At 35.9% G+C, this 19,405-nt stretch overlaps 1 protein-coding gene across 1 annotated transcript in view; it reads left to right on the top strand.

Moving 5' to 3' along the window:
• LOC123276113 (uncharacterized) overlaps positions 1-5,843 on the top strand; it is a 153,296-nt gene extending 147,453 nt beyond the window's left edge. Inside the window, exons 12-13 of the mRNA XM_070506539.1 lie at positions 2,762-2,844; positions 5,791-5,843. The gene's annotated coding sequence lies outside the window, so the exon portion shown is untranslated. The remainder of the gene's footprint in view (positions 1-2,761; positions 2,845-5,790) is intronic.
• The last annotated feature ends 13,562 nt before the right edge of the window (positions 5,844-19,405 follow it).

Genomic DNA, 19,405 nt, shown 5'->3' with positions numbered 1-19,405 from the left:
TGTTACATATTCTCACTAACACTGGATCAGCTTTTTATCATTGTTGGAATCTGGTATTTCATTGTAATTTTAATTTATATTTCCCATTATTAATTAGGTTGATTTGCCACCCCTGTTTATCTGTGAAATACCTTTCATGTCTATTGGTCATATTTCTTTTAGAAAGTTTGGCTTTCCTTATAGGATATATCTTTTCTATATGTAGATATATATGTATATATCCTATATATCTTTCATATATATATACTAGATTCTAATTGCTTGTAGGCTGTGTGTAGCAAATACTTCATATTTGAGTGGTCATTTTAGTCTATACTGTCTTTTTATGAAAAATAGTTTGTGGTACTTTTTAGATATTCTGTGATGGAATGATTCTTTCGGATATCTACTTTGCTAGGATACCTAGAAATCTTTATCAACTTTTTTCTTTTGGATTTAATTTAAATTTTTGAAGTGTAAACCAGTAGTCTGGTTTCTATCCTATCTTGTCTGCCCTATTTCCTTTTGCCTCATATGAGTAACTTTTTTATTGGTTTATGGTTTATCATTTTACTATGTTTTGTTGTGTTCTGTTTTTCTTCAAAATAAAGCCTAAGAATATATAAACACACATATTCACATGAGTCTTAGTTCTCCACTTTTCTCACTTAAATGTAGTATAGGATATTTTGTATAATATAGGATATTTTATAGATGAATTAAATGGATTCATTTATTTAGTAAGTTTCTTATAGATTTCTCCATCTTAGTACTAGACATTTCTTCATCCCTTATTTATGACAATTTGGTAATCTATTATGTGGATGGGCTATAGTTTATTCAGTCATGCCCTGTTGGTGGACATTTGGCTTGTTTCCAGTATTGCGTTCTTATAAACAATGCTTGGTGAACAACTTTGTGTATATGTTTCTTAATTGTGGAGGTACATTTTCAGGATAATTTCTAGGAGTAGGATTGCTGTGTCAAAGGGGGGATGCATTGTTTTTTTGTGTAGTTATTATTGCCAAAATTCAATTTTGATAGATATTACCAAATTCCCTGTTGCATCATTTGGCAATCTCACCAGAAATGTGCCTTTTTATTCCACAGCCTCACCAATAGGGATTGTGTTCAAACTTGGGAATTTTTGTGAGTTTTATAAAAATAGATAGGTAGACAGACGGATAGATGGCAGTTTAAGTTTGCTTTTCTTTTTCTATAAGTGAAGTTGAGCGTCTTTTAAAAATATTTAATGTCTGTTTTCATTTCTTTTTCTTTAAAGTCTCCATTCATGTCTTTTGACCAATTGAATTTTTGGTATATTTTTTCTTGATATTTAAGAACTCTTTATATATTAAAGAGATTTAGGTCTTTGTGATATGTCACAAATATTTCCTCCTAGTTTATTATTGGTTTTTGATTTGTTTTGACTTTGCTTATGATATCTCCTGCTTTGCCAAAGGATTAATGTATTTTTTTATGTGGTTGATTTTATTCATCTTTTCTTTTATACTTCTGGATTTGATTAGAAAGACTCTACACTCCCAGGTTAAATGAATTCACTTAATGTTTTCTTCTAGTGTTAGTATGATTTTATATTTTTACGCTTAAATCTTTAATCCATTTAGAGTTTATTGTGATTTAAGGTGTGAGATGTGTATTGATTCAGGTTTTTAAAATGCATCTTTTCCCTAGGCATTTGTGATACCACCTTTTTTATGTACTAACTTTTCATATGTGCTGGGCTTTCTTTACTCTTCTACTGGTCTTTCCTAATCTTTGTGTGCTAATACTGTACTATTTTTATGGTAAGTGCTTTATAGTATGCTTAATTTCTAAAACAGTTACACCTCCCTTTGTACTTTTTAAAGAATTTTTCTGGCTAATTTTGATTATTTTTTATATAAACTTTAAAATCAACTTGTGTAGCTCCAAAGAAATATTTTAGTTTGATCAGGAAAATGCTAAGTGTATATATTGATTTAGTGTGGATTATTATACTAATGATGTTGAGTAGACCTATCTAAGAACAAGGGATGTCTTTTTGTTAATTCAGCCTAATTTTGTATCTTTAATAGTTGTTTAGAACACCTTTAAGCACTTTAAAGTTTTCCTCAAGTAGATTCTGCATGTCTCTTGTTAGATTTGGTGGTAGGTACTTTTTGTTGTTTTTGTTGCTACTTTAGTGTGAATGCACGTCCCTCTTGGTCTACAGTATTTATGCATTGTGAGGAGTCATGACCTACTTCTCAGGCCTATTTTTAAACTTTACTTGCTATCATAAGAGAACACATTAAGCACATAATGAAAGAATATCGGACTGGATGCTTTGAGTTGATTTTTTAAATACAGCTTTTATTGTACAAGGAAGCTTCGTTTATTAGATTAGCAAATATCTGGTGCTTTTGGACTTAATCAACTTGCCTTATTCCTCCTTCCTGTAGGTTGACACTTTAAATTATTATTTAAATTATTTGTTCATAAAACATTGTTAGTATATTAGAAAAAATCAATTGAATTTTCTCTGTTCTCCTTTCTTGCCTTATGTACCCTTATTTTACTTGTAGATGAAAAACTTTTAAGTGTAGAATAAACCCGTAATACTCTGTCAGAAATCCAAGATGCGGAGTTTCTCAAGTTTTAACTAGTTTTGGCACACTTTTAAAATGCTCTGCAGTATGTTAGCTAAACTTATTTTACCAGCTGATATCTGCTGCCTGTGTATATATTTAGTAGAGTATTAATAAATACCATTCTTCATGAGTTAAATGTTCGTTTTCAGATCTTGAGTCTTCACAGAGTAGTTGGTCTACCAGTTACTCTCCAAGGCCCACAGATAGTTGTTTCAGTTCTAGTTCAGAGATGGTAAGTTATGCTTTTCGTTTTTTTGCTTATTAATATATGCTATACTAGTTTAGAATTCTTTGTATATCTCATAGTGTACGTTTACATTCTGAAACAAATAGTTGAGACAATAACTAGTGGAAATATAAATGTAAACAAAAAATGAAAAATATTAAAAATGTAAGAACGTAAACAGAAATATAAAATTAAAGTATAAATGAATGTGTTCATTATTATTGACAGAAGCCAATCTTATCAGGATATGTGTGTGTGTATATGATAAAGTTGTGTTTCTTTTAAAAGAGTTTTTAAAAGAACCCACTCATAAGAATTGAAACCCTAAAACAACCAAAAATACATAGAAAAAAGAAAACCTTAAGGCTTATATGAAGAAAACACTAAAGTGTTACTGAAGACTGTCGTCTGAATAATTGGAATGACATGCTATGTTCTGAGTGGGAATGCTGCATTTCTCATAAATCACATTTAATGGAATTCTCCTCCATCAATTCTTCCGTATTCATTTCGTCCACCTTTTGTCTCTCACTTTCCATCTGAACTGCTCTTGCTAAGGAAGGACCCCAGTGATTTCTATTTTGTCAAATTCATTGGACACTGAAGTTTTTATTTTACAAGAACTTTTAGTAATATTAATAGAAATTATGTTCTTTTTTTTTGAAACATTTTCTTCTCTTTGCTTTTATGATACACTCTTTTGGTTTTTTCATACCTCTTTGAGTGCTACTTTATGCCTTTGTCTACTTCTCTTCCACCCTTCCTCCTATATAAATGTCATAGTGTTTATGGTTTGCTGCAGGATCCTTTTCTTCTCTTAACCTACATTCCAAACTCTAGATGATGTTATGTGCTCCAATGACTTATATACTGTCTAGTTGATGACAGTTCTCAGCTTTATGACTTTAGCCCAGATCCTTATTTAGATGTCCAGTTTCCTAGCGGATACCTCTTCTTGGATGTTTCACAAATATCTCCTTATTTTTATTCCTCAAACTGAATTCCCCTGTTCTTCTCCCCAAGTCAGTTTTATTGATATTTCCTATATTAGTGATACCTTTTTGTCCACTCAATTGCTCACTCTAGAAACTTAGTAATTAACTGTCATTTCTTTCTGCCTCATCTGCCTTCCTTAACCACATTCATTCCATCACTTCATTCAGTCAATTGTACTTCCAAAATACTTGGCATATTTATCTACTTCCTCAACTTCTGGTGTCAATACCCTAGTTAAGGTACCATCATCTTGTTCTTGAACTATTGTGGTTGTTTCCTAAGAGATCTATTTTCCACTCTTGTTCCACTTTTTCTCCAGTTAGCAGTCATCATGATCTTTTGAAAACTTAAATTGAATCATGTTATTCCTATGAGTGGATTTCTATTTTACTTTAGAGTCTGGCTACATCTTCAACTTCTGGTGTTCTCCCTCTCTCACCACACTCCACACGTATGACATTTCACTTTCCTTAGTTTATCAGTCTCTTTTCTGCTTCAGGGCATTTATTTATATATCCTGTTTCCTCTGCCTTACTGTTACTCATCCTTTAGGTCTTAGCGTAAATATGTCGCTACTTCTGAAAGCCCCTCTTTGGTTCCTCAATCTAAATTAGGCCCCTCAATTATCCTCTCAAGGTCCATCATACTTGTTTTCATAGTGCTTTTCTCATTCTGTCATTACATATGCACACGTGTGATTATTTGGTTAATGCCATTTCCACCAATGAGAACGTGTGCTTTAAGAGGGCAGCAACTGTGTCTGCTTCACTTGCATTGCAGATGCTAAAAAATACTTGTTTCTTGAATAAACAAATGTATTGAGCTTGTTTTCTCTAATTTGTGTGCAGCCAGTCTTAATGCTGTTTCTTGGGCTTACTTTTCCTATTTCAGTGCCAAACAACTGAGACGTATACCTCATTTTGGTTTTTAATGTTAACTCTGCCTTTTTTTTTTTTTTTAGCTTGGCTAATCAGTACCTTTATATAAGATTTTCACTAAAAGAATATTTTGGTTAGTGCAGTAATTAAGAGATAAATTTTTTGTGAAGTTGAAAAATTCAAGCTAGTAAATTGAAATATAAACCTATTAAAAGTACTTAAAATTTGACTTTTTATGTAACAGTTGTGATATTTATTGCTGTTTAATTTTCATTTTGTCTATTTGATTTTCTGTTAGCCGATACTCTCCTTAAGTTGTTTCTTTTATGAGACTGGTCCCATAAAAGATACAATATAGATATTTTTTGACTAAAGTCAATGAGTGAATAGTTGAACAAGTTATATGTGTCAACTGTTTCTTTTGAAGTTATTACTTCTACTCCATTCTTTTTAAGTGGTTGAAGAGTGTGGTGTATATCGTTTCCTCTGTGTGAAAGGGTAGGGGGATGATGTAGCCTGTGATTATAGAGACTGATAAGAGACAAAATTCCCCTTCTCTTTTTTAGCTCTTTTGCTTTCTTTCTTTTTTTTTGGTGAGGATGATTCTCTCTGAGCTAACATCGGTTGTTAATCTTCCTCTTTGTTTTTTTTTTTTTTTTTTTGCTGAGGAAGATTAGCCCTGAGCTAACATCTGTGCCGATCTTCCTCTATTTTGTATATGGGTTGCCAAGACAGTATGGCTTGGCAGTAGTGTAGGTCCATGGGATCTGAACCCATGAACCTGGGCTGCTGAAGTGGAGCCCGCCTGACTTAACCACTACACTACAGGGCCGACCCTTTCTTTTGAATTTTTAATACAAGGATTGTCATTATCATTATTGTTCTTGTTATTTAAAAAATCCATAACCTCCATGATTTTTAAAAATCAAAAGTCCAGGTTGACTTGCCACCTGCCAAAGTCTCTTCTGTATTTTGAAATTTTCCATGATGTGAATTTAAGAATGTCTGCTTTGAAGTCATTGAATGATTTTTTAAAATTAAAGCATCATTTACAGCAAAATTACTAAATTTCTTTTAGCTGTCTGAAGATGAAGATCAAATATTGCAGCAAATTGAAGATTCAAATAGGAGATCCATCAAAACCAAAGAAACAACTAACAGTTTTTATTTAGAAAGGATGGCAAAACTTCCACATGATAGGATTGCTAAAAACAATGCCAAAATTCATAAACAAAATGAGAATTTTCACCAGTTCTCACTTAAAGATAAGACAGATCAGTTTCCACAGTCTCAGTGTGATTCAGCACACATTGTGCAAAACAAAAGCAGTAATTGCACTGTACAGGTTGCAAGATGTGATGCATGGGTACAAACTGAGAGTGAACCTGTAATGAAAGAAAAGTTAGATGCTGCCATACAGTGTGATATAATTTCAAAATGTAAATGTATAAGTGATGTGTCTTCTCTTTGTAATGTTGAAAGGTGCAGTGAAAATATTAAGGCAGATACCACTGGAGGGCAGGAAATCCTTAAGAACAACTAATATGCTAAGATCTCAGCCTGAGATTTAGCATTTCACTTAATGTTCAGAATTTCATTAACATAATAAGCAATGAGAAAATGCAGCTAAGCACAAGGTGGAAGTAGTCACAAGATATATTTATGGTTTATTTTTAAACATTTTAATATTATTAATTATGCATTTGCTTTGCATAGATATTTCTTTAGTATCTTCAAGTTTTTAGAAAATAATATATATGTAAATTTACTATCATTCTTATGGTGATTATTCATTATATTATGATATGCTGCTGTTTGTGGATTAAAAATATGTTTACTTGCTTTCTTGTCACATTTATTGTTAGATTTGGTGCATTTGCATGTTTTAGTCAAAATGTTCTCTTCCAAGATTTTAAGACACAAAATAATACTAAATATCAAATATGTTTTCTAACCTCATTATAAGATTTTCTTAGCTACTTACATTAAATATTATACCCTCAGTAAAAATTTCTGGCATTAAGTTTTAGATACAATATATTTTCTATTTTGTTTGGATAACATTTTTTTTTTGATGATGATGAAGATTGGCCCTGAGCTAACATGTGTTGCCACTCTTCCTCTATTTTGTATGTGGGATGCTGTCATAGCATGGTGTGATGAGAGGTGTCTAGGTCCTTGCCCAGGATTTGAACCGGTGAACCCCGGGCTGCTGAAGCAGAGCTTGCAAACTTAACCACTATATCACTGGGTGGGCCCTGGATAATGCTTTTTGTAATACAAGTACCAACTTATATTAATTCAAAGGAAAGTGTTATTTTCTTCAAGATTAAAAAAATGTTTTCATGCTTTTATAAAAGAATTGTTCAACATTGGAAAAAATGATTTCTGTTCACTAATTTTAACATTGCTAAGATTTGTTTCATAAATATTACATCAAGATTTCTCATTTATAAAATACAAGTTTTGTTTCCAACATATCATTTTTTGCAGTAAGATTTTAAATGTTCATACTCAGACATTTGTATGACTGTATTACAAAGTGCGCAACAGGGGGCATTCTCCTATCTAACGGAACCAAAAATAAAATTGTTAGGGAGTTTCTGTGCCTTTAAGGAAAAGAATGATTAGATACTGCATTTTTACATGCATGGATATCACTCAATAGTTTGTATTGCAGAGGGGATTTGAAGCGTAACAATTTATAAATACTAAAAGTTAGTGTTTAAACAGTAGCAATCTTCAGGTTTTTAGCTAGTTTTAGGAAGTTATCTTTGCTGCCTCAGAGAGAGAACAATGCGCTCCTAATTGTTTTCAAGTATAGTAATCATCTCATGAAAGGAAAATTTAACTATCTGATGTACAATTGATAGCTTTTCAAAAAGCCAGATTTTCATCTTGATATTAAAGAAAAGGTATTACATCATAGATTGATTATCCTCATTATTATTTTGCAAAATATGACATATATAGCAATGAAGACCAATACAGGCATACCTCAGAGAGATTGTGGGTTCAATTCCAGACCACTGCAGTAAAGCGAGTACTGCAGTAAAGTAAATACTCCAGTAAAGCGATTCCCAGGAATTTTTTGGTTTCCCAGTGCATATAAAAGTTATGTTTACACTGTATTGTAGCCTATTAAGTGTGTAATAGCATTAGGTCTAAAAAGACAGAGGGCTGGCCCTGTGGCCGAGTGGTTAAGTTCACACGCTTCTCTGGGGCGGCCCAGTGTTTTGTTGTTTTGGATCCTGGGCGCGGACATAGCACCACTCATCAGGCCATGCGGAGGCGGCATCCCACATGCCACAACTAGAAGGACTCACAACTAAAAAATATATATATACACAACTATGTACTGGGGGGCTTTGGGGAGGAAAAGGAAAAATAAAATCTTTTTTTTATTTTGAGGAAGATTAGCCCTGAGCTAACTACTGCCAATCCTCCTCTTTTTGCTGAGGAAGACTGGCCCTGAGCTAACATCCATGTCCATCTTCCTCTACTTTATATGTGGGACGCCTACCACATATGGTGCCAAGTTTGGGTTTGCCAAGTGGTGCCATGTCCCCACCCGGGATACAAACCAGCGAACCCCTGGCCGCCGAGATGCAGAACGTGTGCACTATTTGCTGCGCCACCGGGCCTGCCCCAAATAAAATCTTTAAAAACAGCAACAAAAAATGTACATGCCTTAATTAAAAAATACTTCATCGCTAAAAAATGCTAACCATCGTTTGAGCCTTTAGCAAGTCGTAATCTTTTTGCTGGTGGAGGGTCTCGCAAAAACGTGGTATCTACAAAGTACAAGAAAGTGAAGCACAATAAAACAAGGTATGCCTATATATGGAAAAAGAAAACTCTCACTGATGATACTAGAATAAGATTGAGCCGTGAGTCTTGGGTGGGTTTCAAATAGCAAATAAACTGACTTTTTCCCAAATACTAATGAGAGTCTGGCAGTGTTGAAGCATGTATATTACAAAAGTCCACAACGAGTTATATTTTTATCAATATCATAATGTGGCAGTTAAGCTCAAAAAGGTGAAGAAGAATGTCAGGGCTTTTTAGTGCAGTGACCACACAAAATGAGAACAGAGTAAGGCACAGTGTAGTAGAGAATTTAAACTTACCCAAAAAGAAATCTGGCCTGAGCTCTTGGCTTTGGGGAGGTAATTGCTAAGCCCTGGGATATCATGCCTGACAGAAATGTTTTTGTTTGCGGGGGGACCTTGGGCCAAGCCAGATAGTAACAGTGTGATTTAGGATGGTACTTAGAGTCAAGCGGTATCAGCTTGACTTCTTAAGGAGCTAGAAAATGAGATCAGCCATGTGGGCAATCAGCCATGGGACTGTTACGGAGCCTCAATAAACGCTTTGGACACCAAGGCTCAGATGAGCTTCCTTGTTTGGCAGTACTCTGTGGGTGTTGTCACACATTGATACCATGAAAATAACACTGTCCATAGAAGAGGCCAACTGGGAGCTCCACGCTTATTCCTTTCCTAGGCTCTGTCCTATGTGTTTCTAACCTAGGCTGATTTTAATATATATCCGTTCCCCGTCATAAACTGTAACTGTGAGTACAACAGCTTTCAGTGAGTGCTTCCAGCATATTATGAAATCTGAATGTGCGCTTGAAACCACTGAAGTAAGGATAGTTTTGTGGACTGTTCCCTAACTTTGCAGTTGCTAACTCTTTAGATGCTTTAAGGAGATAAATATATTTAGGAAGGAAAGTGAGTATAGATTTACAAAATAAAAAAGACATGGAATAAATTATAACATACTTCTCAAAATACAATACTGCTTTAGGTTTTCTCTTGGTGAAACCATTTAATAAAAAAAATAATTGAAGTAAATAAACATAGCTTGCTTTTCATATTTGCAATTTAAGGTTTATAAAACAAAGTAAATCTTAGCTAAGGTTTATCCAAATGAAACAAATGGAAAACTTAATAATAATTACGCACACATTTGTAGTGTAAACTGCCAATCACAGTGACTTCAAATAAGATACTGTGCATTCAGTAATGGCAGATGTATACGATACCGATCTGGAGTTGGTGTTTAACAGAGTTGTAAAAGTGCATTGTTTTGGTCAGCATCAACTACTCTAGGAGGTTGCCATCTGAAATAATATGAGGCTATCTTTAGTGGGAGTCTCATGTAATTTACTTTTATACCACTTATCATTGTAATTTATTTGTGTAATTTCTTGCTTAATGTGTATTTTCCCCATGACACTATACATAGCAGTGTAGCAAATGGTGTCAATGATCTGCTCACATTTCCTTGGCATTTTCCATGTCAATACATGCCAAACTGATTTCAGCTGCCAGCACATGTGACTCATTTCCTGAGGGGTTTCTCTTGGCTGCAGACACCTGCTCTGCCAATGTGCAGTCAGGGAGGAAGTACCAGGGAATTAATGCTGTTTGAGAGCAGCCTTTTAAAACAATGACTCTTGGGAGTTGTTGGATAAATACCCCAGTTTCCTTGCCTCTTGGGCAAGATAACTCCCTCAGAAGTGTGTTCTATACTACTGCTTACTCAAAGTGTGATCCACTGACCTGTAGCATTAACATCACTACTGCCTGGGAGTTGGTTAGGAATACAAATTCTTAGAACTGTTGACCTTAAAAAACAAAAGAGCCTGTTATTTTACCAGCAAAATGAATGTATTTGGGAGGAGCGGAGGACGTGTAATTTGGGACATGCAAACTATGGCTAACCATAGGCAAGTCCAGAGAAGAGAGGAGAGGGGCTTGCTTTTACAGAGGAAAATGAAAGCTGGGAGGGGCTGTTTTGAACAAAAGTCTTTTGGCGGAGACTGAGTTCATGGTGGTAATGACTTCTCATTGACTGAGTGTGATGGTTTCTCATTGGCCACGCTGTTGCTGGGCAAAGAGAAATTCTTCCTTCCTCCTGCTGGGGTGTGTCAAGTAAGCCTCTTCCTGTTGGGGATTGTGAGGTATGCTTTTTCCTGTTTGGGGTCTGTAAGGTATGGCAAGTGATAGTGCATGAAAGTTCCCCTTCAGGGCTCCCCAGCTCCATTTTAAATGAGGTTTCCTGTATTTATTTTCACAAAACCCACCCCAAAACTACTGAATCAGGATCTCTGGGAGTGAGGTCTAGGAATCTCTGCTTAAATAGGTGATGTTGTGCACTTTGAAGTTGGAGAAACACCATTCTTCCAGAGTTCTTCACAAGGATTAAGCTTCACTTGCTTACAGGGTTAACTTTCTTGATAATAAACCCTTTATTAACTTCCTTTCTTTCCTGTTTAACTTCTCTAATTCCAGGCCAGTGTGTCACCCCAAATAAACTACCTGCACTTGAATACTTGACTTAGGGTTTGCTCCTGGTGTAATCCATGTTGACAGGTTAGGAACCATGACAAATGGATGAATGAATTGTTTTTATAGGTATAACTCAGATGTTAACATTGCTAATTTTTTCACTTTTACAAGTCTGTAGTCCCAGTTTTCCATTTCTTCCACCTGCTGAAGACTCAATAAGTGGGTCTAGCAGCATATTAGACATAAATGAAGAAAGAATTAGTGAAATGAAATATACATCAGAATAAATTATCCAGAATGCAGGAGAGAAAAAGTAGTAAAAAATATGAGAGAGAGTTAATAAGGAGAATAGAGTAAGGAGCTCCAACACATATATTTAACTGAAATATCTGTGACCATACAAAGTTATTACAATATAATTGACTATATTCCCTATACATTATATGCCCATGACTTTATTTTATAAGTGAAAGTTTACACCTCTTAATCTCATTCACTTATTTCACCTACCCCCAACCCTCCTCCCTTCTGGCAACCACCAGTTTGTTTATAAGTCTGTTCCTCTTTTGTTTTGCTGGTTTGTTTGTTTTGTTTTTTAGATTCTGCTATAAGTGAAGTTGTAAAGGAATTATCTTTGTGTGACTTATTTCACTTAGCATAATACCTTCTGAGTCCATCCATGGTGTCACAAATGGTAAGATTTCATTCATTTTTATGGCTGCATAATATTTCTTTGTATATATACCACATCATCTTTATCCATTCATCTATCAATGGACATTTAGGTTGCTTTCGTATCTTGGCTATTGTAAATAATGCTGCAGTGAACATAGGGGTGCATATATCTTATCAAATTAATGTTTTTGTTTTCTAATAGATACCCAGCAGTGGAACTGCTGAATCATATAGTAGTTCTATTTTTAATTTTTTGAGGAACCTCCATATTGTTTTCCACAGTGGCTGCACCAATTTACATTTCCATTAACAGTGCATGAGGGTTTTCTTTCTCCACGTCCTTGCCAACACTTGTTATTTTTTGTCTTTTTGATGATAGCCATTGTAAAAGATGTGAGGTGTTATCTCATTGTGGTTTTGATTTGCATTTCACTGAGGATTAGTGATGTTAAGCATCTTTTCATGTGCCTGTTAGCTGTCTGTGTGTCTTCTTTGGAAAAATGTTTTTTCAGGCCCTCTGCCCATTTTTTGTTAAGTTGTTTGTTTTTTTGATATTAAGTTGTATAACTTCTTTCTGTATTTTGGATATAAACCCATCAGATATATGATTTGCAAATATCTTCTCCCATTCAGTAGCTTGCCTTTTCATTTTGTTGATGGTTTCCTTCACTGTTTGAAAGCTTTTTAGTTGGATTTAGTCCTATTTGTTTATGTTTTCTTTGGTTGCCCTTGCCTGAGGAGACAGGTCTAAAAAAATATTACTAATATTACTAGGACCGATGTCAAAGAGCATACTGCCTATGTTTTCTTCTAGGAGTTTAATGGTTTCAGGTCTTACATTCAAACTTTTAATCCATTTCAAATATATTTTTGTATATGGTGTAAGATATTGGTCCAGTTTCTTTTTGTTTTGCATGTAGCTGTCCAGTTTTCCCAGCACCATTTATTGAAAAGGCTGTCTTTTCTTCATTATATATTCTTGCCTTCTTTGTCATAGATTAAATGACCATATACTCATGGGTTTATTTCTGGGTTCTCTGTTCTGTTGACCTAGGTACCTGTTTTTGTGCCAGTATCATACTATTTTGACTACTATAGCTTTGTAGTATACTTTGAAATCAAGGAGCTTGATACTTCCAGCTGTGTTCTTCTTTCTCAAGGTTACTTTGGCTATTCGGGCTCTTTTGTGGTTCCATACAAATGTTAGGATTGTTTGTTCTAGTTCTGTGAAAAATGCCATTGGAATTTTGATAGGATTGCATTAAATCTGTAGATTGCATTGCATAGTATGGACATTTTAACAATATTAATCCTTCCAAACCATGAGCACGATATGTCTTTCCATTTATTTGTGTCATCTTCAATTTCTTTCATCAGTGTTTTATAGTTTTCAGAGTATACAGGTCTTTCACCTCTGTGGTTAAATTATCCTTAGTTACTATATTCTTTTTGATGCAAATATAAATGGGATTATTTTCTTAAATTTTCTTTCTGATAATTCATTGCTAGTGTATAAAAGTAAAACCAATTTTTGCATGTTGATTTTGTATTGTGCAACTTTACTGAATGTATTTATTAGCTCTAACAGTTTTTGATGGTGTCTTTAGGGTTTTCTATATGTAATATCATGTTATCTGCAAACAGAGGCAGTTTTACTTCTTTTCTGTTTGGATGCCTTCTATTTCTTTTCCTTACCTAATTGCTCTCGCTAGGACTGTCTTACTATGTTGAATAAAAGTGGCAAAAGTGGACATCCTTGTCTTCTTCCTGATCTTAGAGGAAAATCTTTCAGTTTTTCACTGTTGAATATGATGTTAGCTGTGGATTTGTCATATATGGCCTTTATTAGGTTGAGGTACATTCTCTCTATACCCAGTTGATTGAGAGTTTTTATCATAAGTAGATGTTAAATTTTTTTAAATGCTTTTCTGCATCTGTTGATATGATCGTATGAGTTTTATCCTATCACTTTGATTTGTGGATATTGAACCAGCCTTGCATTCTTGGCATAAATCCCACTTGATCTTTGTGTATAATCCATTTAATGTATTGTTGAGATTGGTTTTGCTAACATAATGTTTTGCATCTGTGTTCATCACAGATATTGGTCTGTAATTTTCTTTTTTTGTGATGTCTTTGTTTAGTTTTGTTATCAGGGTAATGTTGGCCTCATAAAATGAGTTTGGATGGGCCAGCCCTTTGGCTGAGTGGTTAAGTTCGTGCACTCTGCTTCAGTGGCCTGGGGTTTCACTGGTTCGAATCCTGGGCACGGACATGGCACTGCTCAATAAGCCATGCTGAGGTGGCATCCCACATGCCACAACTAGAAGGACCCACAATTAAAAATACACAACTATGTACTGGGGGGCTTTGGGGATAAAAAGGAAAAATAAAATCTTTAAAAAAAATGAGTTTGGAAGCATTTCTTCCTCTTCCTCTATTTTTTGGAATAAATTGAGAAGGATAGGTATTAACTGTTCTTTAAGTCTTTGGTAGAATTCGCCTGTGAAACTGTCTGGTACTGGACTTGTTTTTCTGAAAGTTTTTAAATTACTGATTGAGTTTTGTTACTAGTAATTGGTCTGTTCATTCACGATTCAATCTTGAAAGATGTGTGTTTGTAGGAATTTGTCCATTTCTTCTAGTTTATCCAATTTGTTGGTGTATAATTGTTCATAGTAATCTCTTATGGTCTTTTGTATTTCTGTTGGTTGTAACTTCTCCTCTTTCCTTTCTACTTTTATTGATTTGGGTCCTCTCTTGATGAGTCTGGCTAGAGGTTTATCAGTCTTGTTTATCTTTTCAAAGAACCAACTCTTAGTTTCACTGATCATCTTTATTGTTTTTTTCATCTCTTTCAGTTATTTCCGCTCTGAACTTTATTTTTTTTTTCCCTTCTACTAACTTTGATCATTGTTTGTTCTTCCTCTTCTAGTTCCTTTAGGTGTAAAGTTAGATTGTTTATTCAGGATTTTTCTTCTTTCTTAATAGGCCTGTATTGCTATAAACTTCCATCTTATAACTGTTTTTGCTGCATCCCATAGATTTTAGAATGTTGTTTTTCCATTTTCATTTGTCTCAAGGCATTTTTTGATTTCCTCTTTCTTTGTTGACCCGTTGGTTGTATAGTATCATATTGTTTAGTCTACATGTATTTGTGTTCTTTCCAGTTTTCTTCTTATAGTTGACTTCTAGTTTTACATTATTGTAGTCAGCAAAGATGCCTGATATGATTTCAGTCTTCTTAAATTTCTGGAGACTTTTTTGTGGCCTAACATGTGATCTACCCTGGAGAATGTTCCATGCGCACTTGAAATGAATGTATGTTCTGCAGTTTTTGGATGGAATGTTCTTTATGTATCTATTAAGTCTTTCTGTTCTAGTGTGTTATTTAAGGCCAATGTTTTCATGTTGATTTTCTGTCTGGATGATCTATCGTTTGATGTAAGTGAAGTATTAAAGTCTCTACTATTATTGTATTACTTCAGTTTCTCTCTTTACATATTTGCTTTATATATTTAGGTGCTCCTATGTTGGGTGCATAAATATTTACAAATGTTATATCCTCTTGTTGGATTGATCCCTTTGTCATCAGATATTGCCATTCTTTGTCTTTTGTTACAGTCTTTGTTTTAAAGTCTATTTTGCCTGATAGTAATATTGCTACCCCAGCTTTCTTTTTTTCCATTTGTATGGCATATCTTCTTCCTTCCCTTCATTTTCATTCTGTGTGTCTTTAGATCTGAAGTGAGTCTCTTAGACATAGCATATAGATGTGTCTTGTTTTTTGATCCATTCAGCCACCCTTTGTCTTTTGATTTGAAAATTTAGTACATTTACATTTAAAGTAATTATTGATGGATATGTACTTATTGCAGTTTTACTAATTGTTTTCTGGTTGTTTCTGTAGTTCGTCTCTGTTCCTTTCTTCCCTTGTGGTTTGTTGACTTTCTTTATTGTTACATGTGAGTTCCTTTCTGTTTATTTTTTGTATATCTATTATAGATTTTTGGTTTGTGGATACCGTGAGGTTCATATATAGCAATCTCTATGTAGAGAGGTCTATTTAAGTTGAAAGTTCCTTAAGTTCGAATGCATTCTAAAAGCTCTATATTTTTAAATCCCTCAGTTTATGTTTTTGATGTCATATTTTACAAGTTTTTATCATGTATCCCTTAACTACTTACTGTAACTACAGTTGATTTTACTGCTTTTTTCCTTTAATTTTCATGCTAGTTTTATAAGTTGTTGATCCACTACCTTTACTATATAGTTGCCTTTACCAGTGAGGTTTTTTCTTACGTATATTTTCTGATTTCTAGTTATGGCCCTTTTTTTTCCTGCTTAAAGAAGTCCCTTTAACATTTCTTATAAGGCTAGTTTAGTGGTGCTGAACTGTTTAGTGGTAGTGTCCCTGTCTTGGAAACTCTTCTTCAATTCTGAAGGATAACCTTGCCAGGTAGAGTATTCTTGGTTGTAAGTTTTTTCCTTTCAGCACTTTGAATATATCCTGTCATTCCCTTCTGGCCTGTAAGGTTTCTCCTGAAAAATCATTTGATAGTCCCTTGTGTGTGACTAGTGGTTTTTCTCTCTTTATCTTTAACTTTTGCCATTTCAGTTATGATATGTCTTGGTGTAGATCTCTTTGGGTTCATCTTGTTTGGGACTCTCTGTTCTTCCTGGACCCAAATCTCTGTTTCCTTAGCCAAGTTAGGGAAGTTTTCAACCATTATTTCTTCAAATAGGTTTTCTGCCCCTTTCTCTCTTTTTTCTCCTCTGGGACCCCTATAATGCAAATGTTAGTATCCTTGACCTTGCACCAGAGGTCCCTTAAATTTTCCTCATTTTTTAAATTCTTTTTTCTTTTTCTGTTCTAATTGGGTGATTTCCACTACCCTGTCTTCCAGCTCACTGATCCATACTTCTCTGTCATCTAATCAGCTATTGATTCCATCTAGTGTATTTTTCATTTCAGTTATTGCTCTCTTCAGCTCTCACTGGTTCTTCTTATATTTTCTGACTCTTTGTTGAATTTCTCACTCTGTTTATCCATTCTTCTCCCAAGTTCTGTGAGCATCCTTATGACCATTACTTTGAATTCTTTATCAGGTAGATTATTTATCTTTGTATCATTAAGGTCTTTTTTTGACGTTTTATCTTGTTCCTTTGTTTAGAGCATATTTCTTTGTTTTTTCATTTGCTTGGCTCTCTGTGTTTGTTTCTATGTATTAGGGAAAACTCCTACCTGTCTCAATCTTGAAAGTGTGGTCTTGTGTAGGTGATGGTCCTTCTCGTTCAACCCTACTCAGTTGTCTCTCTAAACTTTTGTGTTTGTCTAGACTGTCTGATTTATTCTTGATGTGCCTCTGTTGTTGAGGGTGTGCCAAGACTTGTCAGTGTTCCAAGAGGACAGATCTCATTTAGCACCTAGTTTCAGGTTGATTGGAAGCCCTCTGGGGCTACAGTTGTAATCCCTACTGGCCTCCAGACTAGGAGATGTGGTGGTGTCCCCAGGGCAATAGTTGCAGATATTGGGGTTCCTGATGAGTGTGTAAGCTCCCTTCTGGGGAGTCTTATTGAGCTGTAGTGAGGCCAAGGGGATGTGCAAGGATAGTATCTCCTTTCTTGCATTCCCTGAGAGTGCCTCATTAGCTTCTAGATGTGTGGGAAATCTGAAGCCTCTCCCTCAGGGTGAAGCTCCAGGCTAGGTAAATATGCCTTTTTTTATAGGTAGACTAGGTTTGTGTTTCAGCCTGCTGTTGGTGCAGTGCCCTGGGTGGGGGGGGGTGTGGTAGCCTGTTAATAACTGTCTTTCTGATTGTTACAGTTCCATGGACTTCAGGAACAACAGCTACCAGGGCCAGGCAGTCAGGGAGTGTCCCCTGTGTTAATTCCATTAGCCTCCTGGCTTTAGCCAGGAAGTTTGAGAGTGTAGGGTGCAGGGCTTGCTTTCTCGCTTCACAAGCAGGGGGCGGGTTGACTTGAATGAGCATGCTCATGGGCTTTCACATTGCAGCTGGAATGTGCCCTGTCTTTGTTCTTGTGTGATGGTAGGCTCGGGGGATATTGCTGGGAGTGAGAGGTTGTCGTGACTGCTCGCTCTTGTGAGCCCCAGCCCAGGGGCAGGGGAATTCATTTTGGCTTTAGGCTGGGAGTGGGATAATGCCTCTGTCACTCATTCTTCAGTCACAGTGGCATGGGCTCTCAGACTTTAGCTAGGGTGCATGAGAATGCTGTGTCTGCTCACACCTGCATGACCTGCCAGAGAGCAGGGAATGCTGTAGCCACCTGTGTGGGCAGGTTAGGTGGGGAGCGCAGCAGTGGCCTCTGCCAGTGCCTCAGTCCCCAGTGAGTGTTTTCACCATCCCCCACCCCTCTAGCTGCTGTTTTTAGATTCACAAATGACTCTCTTTCACATATAGTTTTAGCACTTTTCAGACTGCTGTTATTTTGCTGGGTCTCTAGGTGAGTGAGACTGCATGTTTGCTCTTTAAGAGGGGATCTGTTTCCTTTAGTACTTTGGAACCCTTGGTTGTCAGCCCCATTGGTTTTCTAAGCCGCATATTTTGGGAACTTGTCTCTCTGGTGCAGACCCCAGGGGCTGGACTGCCTGATGTGGGGAGCCCACCCCTCACTCTCTGGGAGAAGTGCCCATCTGGTGACATTCCTCTCTATTGTGTGCCACCATGCTGGGGATGGGGGTATTTGGGGCTATTTCTCTGCCTCTCCTACCCATCTTGATGTGGTCCTTTTTCTCCTTTGTTGTGGAGCAGGTGTTCCACTAGCTTCTAGTTTCTTTTCAGGGGGAATTGATCCATATGTAGCTGTACATTTGTTGTGAAAGTGGGAGGAGGTAAGATCAGGCTCTTCTTATGCTGCCATCTTCATCCCCCATAAACATCCTTTTGTTGTTTGAGGGAGGAAGAGGTCATGTAATTGCCAGTTATACCTATGTTATGTTTATCAAGTGTGTTGATAAATGACCTCTAACATCTAGCAATAGAGGGCTTCTCTATTGACACTTTCAGGTCACCTGAGATTTCTGATTAAACCTCAAATATAAAGGTAATTTATTTACTTTGGTTCCTAAAGGTACAGCTATCTTGGAGCTCAGGGATTTCCCTGATTGTAAACACCTCTAAAAAGGCTTCAGTGTCTTCTGATCACTTGTCCAGTAGTTCCTCTTAGTAGAAAAAGTGGCTCTTCAAGCATATAAAAAGTTGCATACCTCAGCTGGAGATTTTCAAATTGTATTTTACAGAGTTGAGGAAGCTTATTAGGTTTCCAGTCCAGCATGTAAGGATGTTGGAAGTTGGAGTTCATCCTAACAACAAGTAAAAAGCTGAACAAACTGAAAATCAACAACTTCCATATGAGAAGTGAGGTCCCAGGGCAAATTGCTGCCCCTGAAATTAAAGACAAGAGGACACAGAAAATCACAACTTACCTAAGCAGAAAGTCTAGAGCAGAAACCTCCACAGGAACCAGTGCCAAGGTGAGAAACCTAAACTGTAATTGGTGGATTGCTGGGGGCTCAGTGTGGACAAGTTTGAGAGTTAAAAATTCCAGGAGGGTGCATTCGTAGTGAGGCTCCAATACATTTTTTTGAGTTTTATTTCCAAGAGCTCTGCCAGGTTCTAACAGCCAATACTGGAGAAAAATCCTCTCAGGCTTCTGGCAGGAGGAAGTAAAGGAATCATTTTGAAATAGTCCAGACCA

The sequence above is a fragment of the Equus asinus genome, chromosome 3 (assembly GCF_041296235.1).
Source record: "Equus asinus isolate D_3611 breed Donkey chromosome 3, EquAss-T2T_v2, whole genome shotgun sequence".
NCBI classification, from domain to species: domain Eukaryota; kingdom Metazoa; phylum Chordata; class Mammalia; order Perissodactyla; family Equidae; genus Equus; species Equus asinus.
This window is presented reverse-complemented; position numbering and strand designations above follow the sequence as displayed.